The 9,895-nt window shown below is 40.5% G+C and overlaps 1 long non-coding RNA gene across 3 annotated transcripts in view; it reads right to left on the reverse strand.

Moving 5' to 3' along the window:
* The window catches only part of LOC110323789, a 32,445-nt gene extending 22,762 nt beyond the window's left edge, over positions 1-9,683 (reverse strand). The window contains exons 1-2 of one of the 3 annotated variants that reach the window (XR_002380643.1): positions 9,638-9,683; positions 6,418-6,612 (exon numbers count right to left, since the gene is read on the reverse strand). This is a non-coding gene — a long non-coding RNA (uncharacterized LOC110323789). Of the gene's footprint in view, positions 1-5,998; positions 6,085-6,417; positions 6,613-9,637 lie in introns of those variants that run through there. The other 2 variants (XR_003844091.1, XR_003844092.1) reach the window with 2 other exon arrangements.
* Positions 9,684-9,895: the final 212 nt, after the last annotated feature.

A 9,895-nucleotide genomic window follows, 5' to 3' on the forward strand; every position in this document is an offset into this window, starting at 1 on the left:
CAGAACTGAGAACATCAGCAGTGACAGGCTCAGAAGAAAATTGTTCTGTGTGTTTTCCATGGAATGACCACCAGAGACAATTTAGAATCCATCTAAACTTGGTTCCCTAAGCCACCACTTCACATTTGGGTCCTAAGCTATTACTTTACTTATAGTAATAGTCTGTCTGTCTCCTACACCTTTATGGATGTGGACATGGGGCTTGAACCAATTCTAAAATTTAAGAAAGAACACACACACTACAATATAATGACTCTCAAACCAACTTAAAAAAAAAATGACAATCTGCTTAAATATCATGACATACAGCAAATTAAAAGCAGGGATGAGATAGGAAACACACAGACTGCACCATTTAGGAGATTTCTGAAATCTTTAATCTTTCCAGGCCAGTTTTCCAGTCTGTAAAATAAAAACAATCACGGCAGCTAAATCACGAGAACTGTGGAGAAGGTCTCCGATAGTCCACACAAAGCATAGAAAACGATCAGAAGACGAAGGCAACTCTGCAGTCAGTACTGCTCTGGCAACTAAGACAGGTGAGACACATATTTTATTTGATTTTGACAAAAAGCTTTAGGTAATACTGATTCTCTGGCCCAAGAAGGCAGGTCTGTATGAGTGTTAGTTAATGAGATGGGTTCTGAACTACAAGTGAATAACAATGACAAGCTGTTTTTATATTTGAATATGTCCAGCACACATTATTTTTAGCTTTGCTAATTAGTGCTAAAGCCTGTCAACCCGCCAATTATTTCTCAATACACAGTTCTCTTACCGCTTCTAATTTAGTAAATTTCGAAAAAAAAAAAAGAGAAAAACTATGAACACTTGTGATTGGTAAAATGAATTCTTCAAAACAAAGACAGGCTTTAAATGAATTTGTTCCTTAACTGAGATTTACTTTTCCATTTTTATTTATTGTTTTGATCAATTGTTAAATGAAACAAAATTCTGGACATCAGCTTTGAAAAATTATCAAATACATTTACCGTAAAGGAAAGTAGAGCTTTCAAATTCATCCTCTTTGTCATTACTTCAAATACATGGGCATTTCACCAGAACTTGAAAACCCCAAACAGGAAAACATATTAAAGATTTAGTGCTTTAAAAATTAATCTGACTGGTCTTTATATTTTCCTCATTTTATTTTCATTTATTTCTCTTTTTCATCAAAATATTCTCAGCTACTGGTGGTTGAAAGTGATAAATCACGAAAAGCAAGCATCTCTGAGCTAATTTGACTTAATATTTAATAAGATCAAGAAGACTTAGTGAAATTTTCCTTTTATATAAAACTAAAAATTTGTCTCCAGGTGTTAAAGTGTTATAAAACTCTAACTGCTTAATTACTAAAAGCAAATAGAAGCCAGTCATCATACATCAATCTAGGTATAACTAATTATCTGTTACTTTGAAATAAAATCCAAACTTTTTCTTTGCTTGCACATAAAACCTCATCTTAATCCCATCTCCGAAGACAAAAGTAACAGCAGCCCCGAGGGCTTTAGTGCCACTGGAGGGGATTGGGTACGAGAGGTGTTTCAGAGTTACTGAAGTCAGGATGAAATCTGACTTCACTTTAAAAAAAAATATTTTTTAAGTTTAATTAGATTCCACACTCTATCCATTTGAGAGAGAGAGAGAGAGAGAGAGAGAGAGAGAGAGAGAGAGAGAGAAGGAAGGAAAGAAAGGGAAAGGAAGGCAGGCAGGCAGAGGCAGGCCAGCCACTTTTGAGTTATGGCACAGAACAGAACAACAGGACAGGACTCACCAGGCAATAGAATGACCGGCAGAAACATGAAAGTTCTGGTCTAAAGCTACTCCTCATTTAAAAGGCTCCACTCACCTGTAGAGCCGAAGGACTCAGACTTCCATCTGTCCAGACACTCACATTTTAATCTGGTTTTGCTCTATTTCAGTGATGGGGCTTTGTAGGTGCAAAGCAAAGTCACTGTCGTTATTGAAGACTCACAAAAGAATTTGATCACTGGAGTTTCAGTGATCACTAAACGGCCGGGCTTAAGTCAGGAAACAGTTAACAATCTCCACAGGTGACTCAATGGTGACTCTGTGAAAAGGGCTATATCTATAGCACACTATAATTTAGCAATCTCACACTGTGTTAGGTAGTAGCTCTCATGAGTTGGATTCTGGGCTATCAGTCCTTTGCCTGTATTAAAGCCCTAGATTCTAAACAATTTTCAACATAGATGTATAGAAATATTGGTCTCTACTACACACATTGCATGCTATACTTAAAACAGTGAGAAAAAAAAATCACTCAGCGCACAAGTTCTGGGGCATGTCTTTCAGGGCTGAATTCTCTAAAGTTATGCAACACACATTCAGCTTATTAACATGGTCAAAGTCTACCTGAAATTGTCAGAGATAACTAAAGGAAGGTTTCAATTATCAGGTTAGACTGGCTTTTAGACAGCGTAGGTTTCTCCCACACCACCATCCCTGTTCAGGATCAGAATTACTTCCAAAGGTCATCAAATTAAAACATAATGAAGACACATCCAAGAATTATCTCAGCAGAAAACTTAAACCAACGTAATAACTAAAATTTACTACTTTATACCTTTCCCATCTTCCAAGTTGTATAAGGATAAGTAACACTCTCTCTCTCTCTCTCTCTCTCTCTCTCTCTCTCTCTCTCTCTCTCTCTCACACACACACACACACACACACACACACACGAAGAACTACAATGCAAACTGTAAACAACTCAAAATAAGTGAAAAGTCTAAATATATTCTGAGCCACAGACTCCTACCCACTACCCACCCTAGAGGACTTATAATTAAATCATACTATGTCTTGATTTCTTCCCAATTACTTTGAAAGTAGCTTCAATAAGGCTACAGCCTATACACAAATGGCACTAATTTCCCCATCTGGGTATAAGTCTTTTAACTCCAGTTGTTATGCCCCTGGCAAGGAAGTAAAGCAGAGTTGGACCATGGGCTGGATTGCTGTGGAGCATAAGCTTCCACTTTGCAGATGGCAGAGCTGACTCTTGTCTGTACTGTCTTCTCTCAGACTCAGTAAAGGGGTGTGGGGTTAAGACTCACACTTCTTGTGGATCTGTGTCAGGAAGACTCAGGCTTATAGAGTAGAAAGAGGATCAACACGCATTGCTTGTTTTCTGAACACACCCCCCCCCCCGCTTCCCCCGCCTCAGTTTCTTGCATCAGAATGGTGTGTCAGAGGCATCACAAAGCATGAAATGGAAGTGGACCAAAGAATATCATAGTATGAGCATTGGCAGTCATGTACATTGTACTTTTCCTGCTAAAAGTGTAGTTTTTAAATTACTAGAACTATTATTGTTTTGCTCAAAAGGTTAGTGCTATTTGAGATATTAAATTAATGGTGTCTCAAAAGAGTATTTCTCTTACAATAGAAACCACCTAGTGAATTCTCTGTAATTTGCAAGTTGGCTTCAAGTGCTCAATAGCTAGGATGGGCTAGAAAATACAAAACAGAACATACTTGATAAAGCCAGAATCAGGATTTCAAGGTTTTTGGAAGAGAACTTTCCCCCTCTGCTGTTATGCATGCAATAACTGTATATTGCTTAAAATATTGATTACACAAAAAGTAGAAAATGCTAGAGAATCTACAAGCAAACCTTGACCCTACACTTTACCTTTTAACCTCCTTAATCCTGATTTCCCCCACACCCATGTGCAATATAAAGCTTCCCCCACTATCGCAAACCTCCTCCCAAGTTTTGTTTTTTTTTTTTAAAGCATGGAATGAAAGACAGCCCGAGACTCTGCACATGAAGCAAGCACATTAGGGTACTTACATGTACAGATTAAATAACTGTTTTACTTTCTATACAATTTACTGTCATTGTTTAAAAGCCCCCAGTGAAAATGTAGCTCAAAATTCAAAGATCAAATTTCACCATTTCTTTTACTTAAGCTCCATCTATTCTAGATTCAACAAAAGCTTTTTTTTCCCCTTACACTGCAGAACTATGTGATAATAAAATTTATCACTCATTAAAACTTTTGAGACATTTGGGGGTTACTTTTAAAGCAACTAGTCATTAAATATATCAAGAAGGTGTTTTTAAAGCATTATTACTAGCCCTTTCTTGTTTATGATTAGAGAATTATCTATCCTAAAATGTCTCCAAATTCCATATTGTCTTTTAATACTGTATTATATCCCTTAAATGTTAGTAATCAGAGGTTAATTTTTTGCCTTTTTACATTTAAACTTAAGAGCCCCCACAATGTTCAGATGATAAAAATACTTAGACACAAGTAATGCAATCGTGGCAATTATGGAAAATTTAATGATATCTAATCTCAAGGCGTCAATATTCCCAGCAAAACACATTCAACAAAAACCTATCACTGAAGAAAATTATTGTTAAAACAAATCAATTAATGTTCTATAATTACCCTAGTTAACAGCTGTATTTAATATAGCTCCAGTTATGGGGCAAATCAAGAAAATTGATTTCAAAATGAGGGGAAAATGAAACTGAAAAAGTTTTCTTGTTCTCCATTTTTTTCCACTTCCATTTTTATAAAGATATTCAAATAGTACATGTCTCATAGCTTTCTTCCTGTAATAACCTATTTAAAACAAGCCGAGTCCACACTGTCCGTCAAGGATTTTGTCAGTAATACGTACTCTTCAGAAATTATAAAACGTCACCAAGAGCCTTCTAGGTACTTTTCAGGCTTCTTGCTTTCTCTCACATCAACCATGAAAGCAATACCTACGTATAAAATAAAGACCTAATACGATGTAAAGGAAAAGTTTCCATAAGACCCACCCAACATCCCAAAAAAAAAAAAAAAAAGTCTATTAAACACGAATCAAAAGTGCCTATTTGGGGACCCAACCTAGTTTTCAAGAGGCCCTGTACAAGTTACAAAGGAGAAAGGAGGCTAACTATATTACTTCTTTGGTGGGGGACAACCGCACAATATTATTTTAAGCCTTCTTTTGATGATAAAAATCAAGATAAAGTACCTAAGGAACTGCCTCTGGAGATACTGAAAAATAACCAGAATGACAATGGAAAACAACTTAAAAAGTTAGCTCCCCTCCAACCAAACATGAAACTCAATAAACCTAAAGTCGACCGTCACTTTTAAATCACTTAAAACAAAAATCAAGTCAACCAAAACTTCCTCAAAACAAATTATAAAACTGAGCGTTGTCGAAACTTCCGCTCACCAAGCATTTTAATCCACAGGTAATAAACTCCCGCACCAAAAAAAAAAAAAAAAAAAAAAAAAAAAAAAAAAAAAAAAGAAAGAAAAAAAAAATCGTGCCTACTTCCCCCGCTAATTCCACTTCAAAGGTGCCAGGATTTCAATGAGGAAGCTGAAAGACCGGATTCGGATTCCAGAAGCAGTCCCCAGGCAGGAGTGTGGCTGACTTGAGCCACAGCTCCAACCCTTGGTGCAGGTTTTGAGCCCTATTGCCTTTAAGACAGGGACAAAGCTGTCTCTGTCCCTTAGCTCTTTAGGAGGCCACCTGAGCCCGTTTCTCTGCCCACTGCGCGGCCACTGCCTGGTTGAGGAAACCCTGCAGCAGCCGAGGAGCCGGGGCCTTCCTAGGGAGGGTCACCGAGAGAAGGGTCAGGAGCTGACGAACATCCTTCATCCTTTTTCCACCATACGAGTACGAACTGAAAACAAGCGAATCCTCGGCCGTGGGGTTCTCACCGCACGCCTCATTTCTGTGCACTCCACCGGAGGAGCCCCCGGGAAGTTTCCAAAGCACCCGGAGTTTGAAATGGTGCGTGGGCAACGCGGGGACTCCCCAGCGGAGAGCGCTCCAGCACGCACGCCGCGCTCCGCTTCTCTGCGCGCTCGAGGATCGCGCGCGGCCCGAGCGTGTGGCCGAGCGCGGGTGGCTGTGCGGGCCCGCGCCTCCGCTCCCCACGCGCGCCGCCGAGCCGCCTCGGCGACCTCACCAAGCCCGGGTGGTTCGTCGCGCGCCCGGGCCCGCTTACCTGCGGCCTCCCCGCACTCCGCGCGCGCCTCTGCGTCCCGCGTTGTGCGCAGGTCGAAGGCGCCGCGGGCTGTGCCACCTCCGCGCGCCCACACCTGCCGCGCGGCCCGACGCCCCGCCCCGGCCCCGCCCCGAGGGGACCGGCCGCACCTCCGCCCGGCCAGCACCGGCTGCAGCCGGCGCAGCTCCCGAGCGCCGCGACTCGGCAAGGTTCGCGACAGTCACCGCCCGCGCGGCAGCCACCGCGTGGCAACCTGCGCGAGCCCCGGCGTTCCTGACCAGCAGGCCGGCGGCGATGCTAGCGAGTGGCGCGGCCCGGGGGTCCAATGGCGTTCAAGCCCGAGGGGAGTTCTCTCATCCCTGGCATCCCGGGTCTTGGCTTCCTTGAGGCCTTCCTGGATGTTTTTTCCAGGTACCCACCTGCTCTGGATCTTGCTCTTAAGCAGCCTGAGCGCTCTGAATCTGCCTATTGGCTTTGCCTTTGGATGAATGCTCCCGTGCACTGCCGTCTCCAAGCACGTCACTTTTATTGTCCGATGAGATTCATGTTTAATACTAGCGCGTACAAGCAGAGACATGCGCTTTCCCAATCCTTCCCATGTAAGTTTCAATTACCTAAAAGGTAGAGGTTAGGTTGCCCATCTTGGAAATTCTCAAGTAAAAACAGAATTATACACAGCAACATATTTTTTTCTATATAGTCTGCGAGCACAGCATGAGGCCTTTTACACTGATTTAAGAGGGTGGAAATTGTCTTTGTACAAGTAAACGCAATTACATTTTAGCAAAAGTCCCATTACCCACCAAGAAAAATTCTACAGGTGGGGTGAGGAAAGGAGACGAATAAGATTCATGGTGATGTTTTATTAATGATGTGATAACATCTCAGTGTAAAAATCACTTATTCAAACCAGGTGAAAATTACTCACCAGATGTTCCTTAATGAGGTGGTACTCATTTGCTTAGCCGACTATAGAAAAGGCAAGCCAAATAGGGTTGATTTATTACACAAATTACACTAACATGCATATATATGAGCTCAAGACTTATGTGAGAAACTCGGGTTTAATTTTTCCTTATGAAGCAGGTGCATAAAATGTTTTTTATGTTCTCTCCTACACCCAAGTTGTGTGCGTTAAGGTCGTGACGATTAATGGTTAACAATGTTGAATGCACAATGGTAGGAACCATTACACTTCATCTGAAAATGGCTCTGACTCATGAACTCCATTTTGAAGAACTGAAAACTCTCTAGGTTGATCCACTGACTACCTTGATCAAAAAAATAAGAATCGGCAATTAAACATGTCACTGTTAAAGTAATTCTGAAGGTTTTGGAAGTTAGCTTTAAAGTTTATAGTCTTAGTGCAGAGGGGGGGAAATCAAATACTTCCAAATCATGAGAAGCATGCCTTAAAATGAGAATCTAGAAAGAGCTAAGTGTTTGTCTATCCATAGAAAACCCAAAAGCATTCTTTGAAGTGCAAAAATATTACTCTAATTTTATTTATTGAATCAGGATGTTGTCAAGTGTAGGTGGCCACTTAAACATAATTCTTTTGGTAAAATGGGAGGCGGGGGGGGGGGCGGTGTTATATGAACCCAGCCAGGAAAGACTCAAACTCCAACAGAAAAACCCAATAGATGAGCAACTACAGGCACTTCATTTATGGGACTTTTTTTCTTTAAGGTTTAAGCAGAAGTCTAAATTAATATTACAGATAAGACTACTTATCGCTTATCTAAAATTATGTAGCATGATACTTTGAATAGCAAATAATCAAAAAAAAAAGATAAAACATTTCAAATTATAAACATCAATGTAAAGAAAAACAAACAGTTGTCTTTCAGACTTTGAACCAGGCAGACAAGCTCTTTGTTCCCCAAACAAATACAGAAGATGCCATCATACTTTGAACACCCAAGTGCTACACAAAGCATAGAAAAGAGGCCCCCATCTCACCTATTAAAGTTCTGATGAGCTTGTGAATGAAGCATAGGAAACAGTTTCAGTGTTGGCCGTTCACCCGACCCGTTGGTAAGGTTCCCAGTTTCTTAGACTTTAAATATGAATTTTAAGAAATATTTCTTTTTAATGGAAAAAAAAAAACCCTAACAGACAACATAACAGCTATCTACCCAGAGTGTTCCCATCTGTTAAAACTAGACGGTGGTGGATGAATGTCTGAAAGTATTCTCAAATGTCTTAGAGTTAAAGATAAGATGAAAGTAAATGAAAAAAAAATATGTGATGAATAAAACATGAAAGCTTTCAAAAAACAAATGTGGTTCCTCATTTGTCCTTAGGAAACATAAAGTTTTCAGATATTTAAAAGAATCTTCTTCTAGCTTTAATTTTTTTGAAAGCTCCAATCCCATGCCTTTTATTTTTGATAGTATTAGGTGTAGAAGGAGGGGTGGGAGGAATACATTTTGGGTTATGTGTGCAGTGAGAAACAAATAACCCCAATGGAGACAGAGCGCACTCTTCACGTGGAGTAGCATGGGTAAATAGCAGCAAGCCAAGGCTGTCACCTGACACCATGTCTTTTGTTCCATGCTGAGGTTTAGAATGTCACTTCACACAATTAGTGTTGTTTTCACTAAACATTCTGTCTCACCTAATTTCCATACAGGAGAACAGTTAAAGAAATACATGAATTATTGAAATAAACTGAGGAAGAAAAAGAATTATATTTAAATGTGTTTCTTAGATGGATTTTTATAGAAATGTGTTCAAAAGGTATTTGGTTCCATTCCATTATACATAGAACGGGCCGTCTGGACAGCTCTGTAAAGGGAGCTTGCCTAGTCATTCAACTTTAGTTCCCTAGGCCCACATGATGGAAGGAATGACCCACTCCTGCCAGTTGTCCTTTGACCTCCACCTGTATGCCACAGCTTGTACATGTGCATGTACACACACACACACACACACACACACACACACACAAACAGGAGTGCGCATGCACACACACACACATATCCTTCACAGGCTAAGTAGATAAATAAATATAGTAATGTTTTTAAAAATTGAAATGACATCTTTGGATCGCCTTTAGTCACATAAAATTTATCAAATGCTGTATCAGTTTCCAGAATCTTTCAGCCTTGCTCATTCAGCTCCCACTTTAGAAACTGTCAGGAGACTTCTCTTTTATTGAAAATGTAATGAGTAACCCCAGCTACTCATACACAGTGGCTAACATGCACACGGCTCTGACTTTCCCCTCACAAACAAATCTTTCTGATCCCAGGCCTTGCTCATCTTTGAATCATCAGTGTTTTGAATCCACAAAGGGTAACTAACAGTGAGAAGGAAGTCGTTCTCAACTGCAAACACACGAGGAAGCTAAGAATAGGTCTACACAGGCTTGACATCAATTACTAACTGGGCTGTGACAGTGTAAGTTTTGGTACGATCTAACTCTGAGTTCATCTCTTGAAAGCAATATCATAATAGCTTCAGCCTGGCTCCGGGCTTCGGATGCAAATCATCCATATTCATTACTTATAATTTGCTTCAAAACTTACAGAGACATCAAATGTTAAGTACCACAAAAAGCAGAGAAACATTGAAACTCAGCTGTAATAAACGTAAGATCATTCTAAAGAAAAAAAAGTCAGTTATTCTTCTTACCCAAACCCTGGTGATGGCTTCCCCGTCTGTTAGCTTTAGGTTAAGTGAGTGATGACTGAGTGAGGTAAGGATATAGATGGGAGAGCATGGGAGGGGCTGCTGGGAAGGGCTTTGTGCAGTAGATGTGTAGGATTGGATTCACAGTTAGAGACTTCCCACTCGCTAAGCGTGCACCACTGGCCTCACTGGGAGCTTGCTGGAAATACTGCTGAGTCAGGACTGGCTTTTCAAGATGCTAGGTCTTCAAAGTACACACCA

The sequence above is a fragment of the Mus pahari genome, chromosome 6 (genome assembly GCF_900095145.1).
Source record: "Mus pahari chromosome 6, PAHARI_EIJ_v1.1, whole genome shotgun sequence".
Classification (NCBI taxonomy): Eukaryota; Metazoa; Chordata; class Mammalia; order Rodentia; family Muridae; genus Mus; species Mus pahari.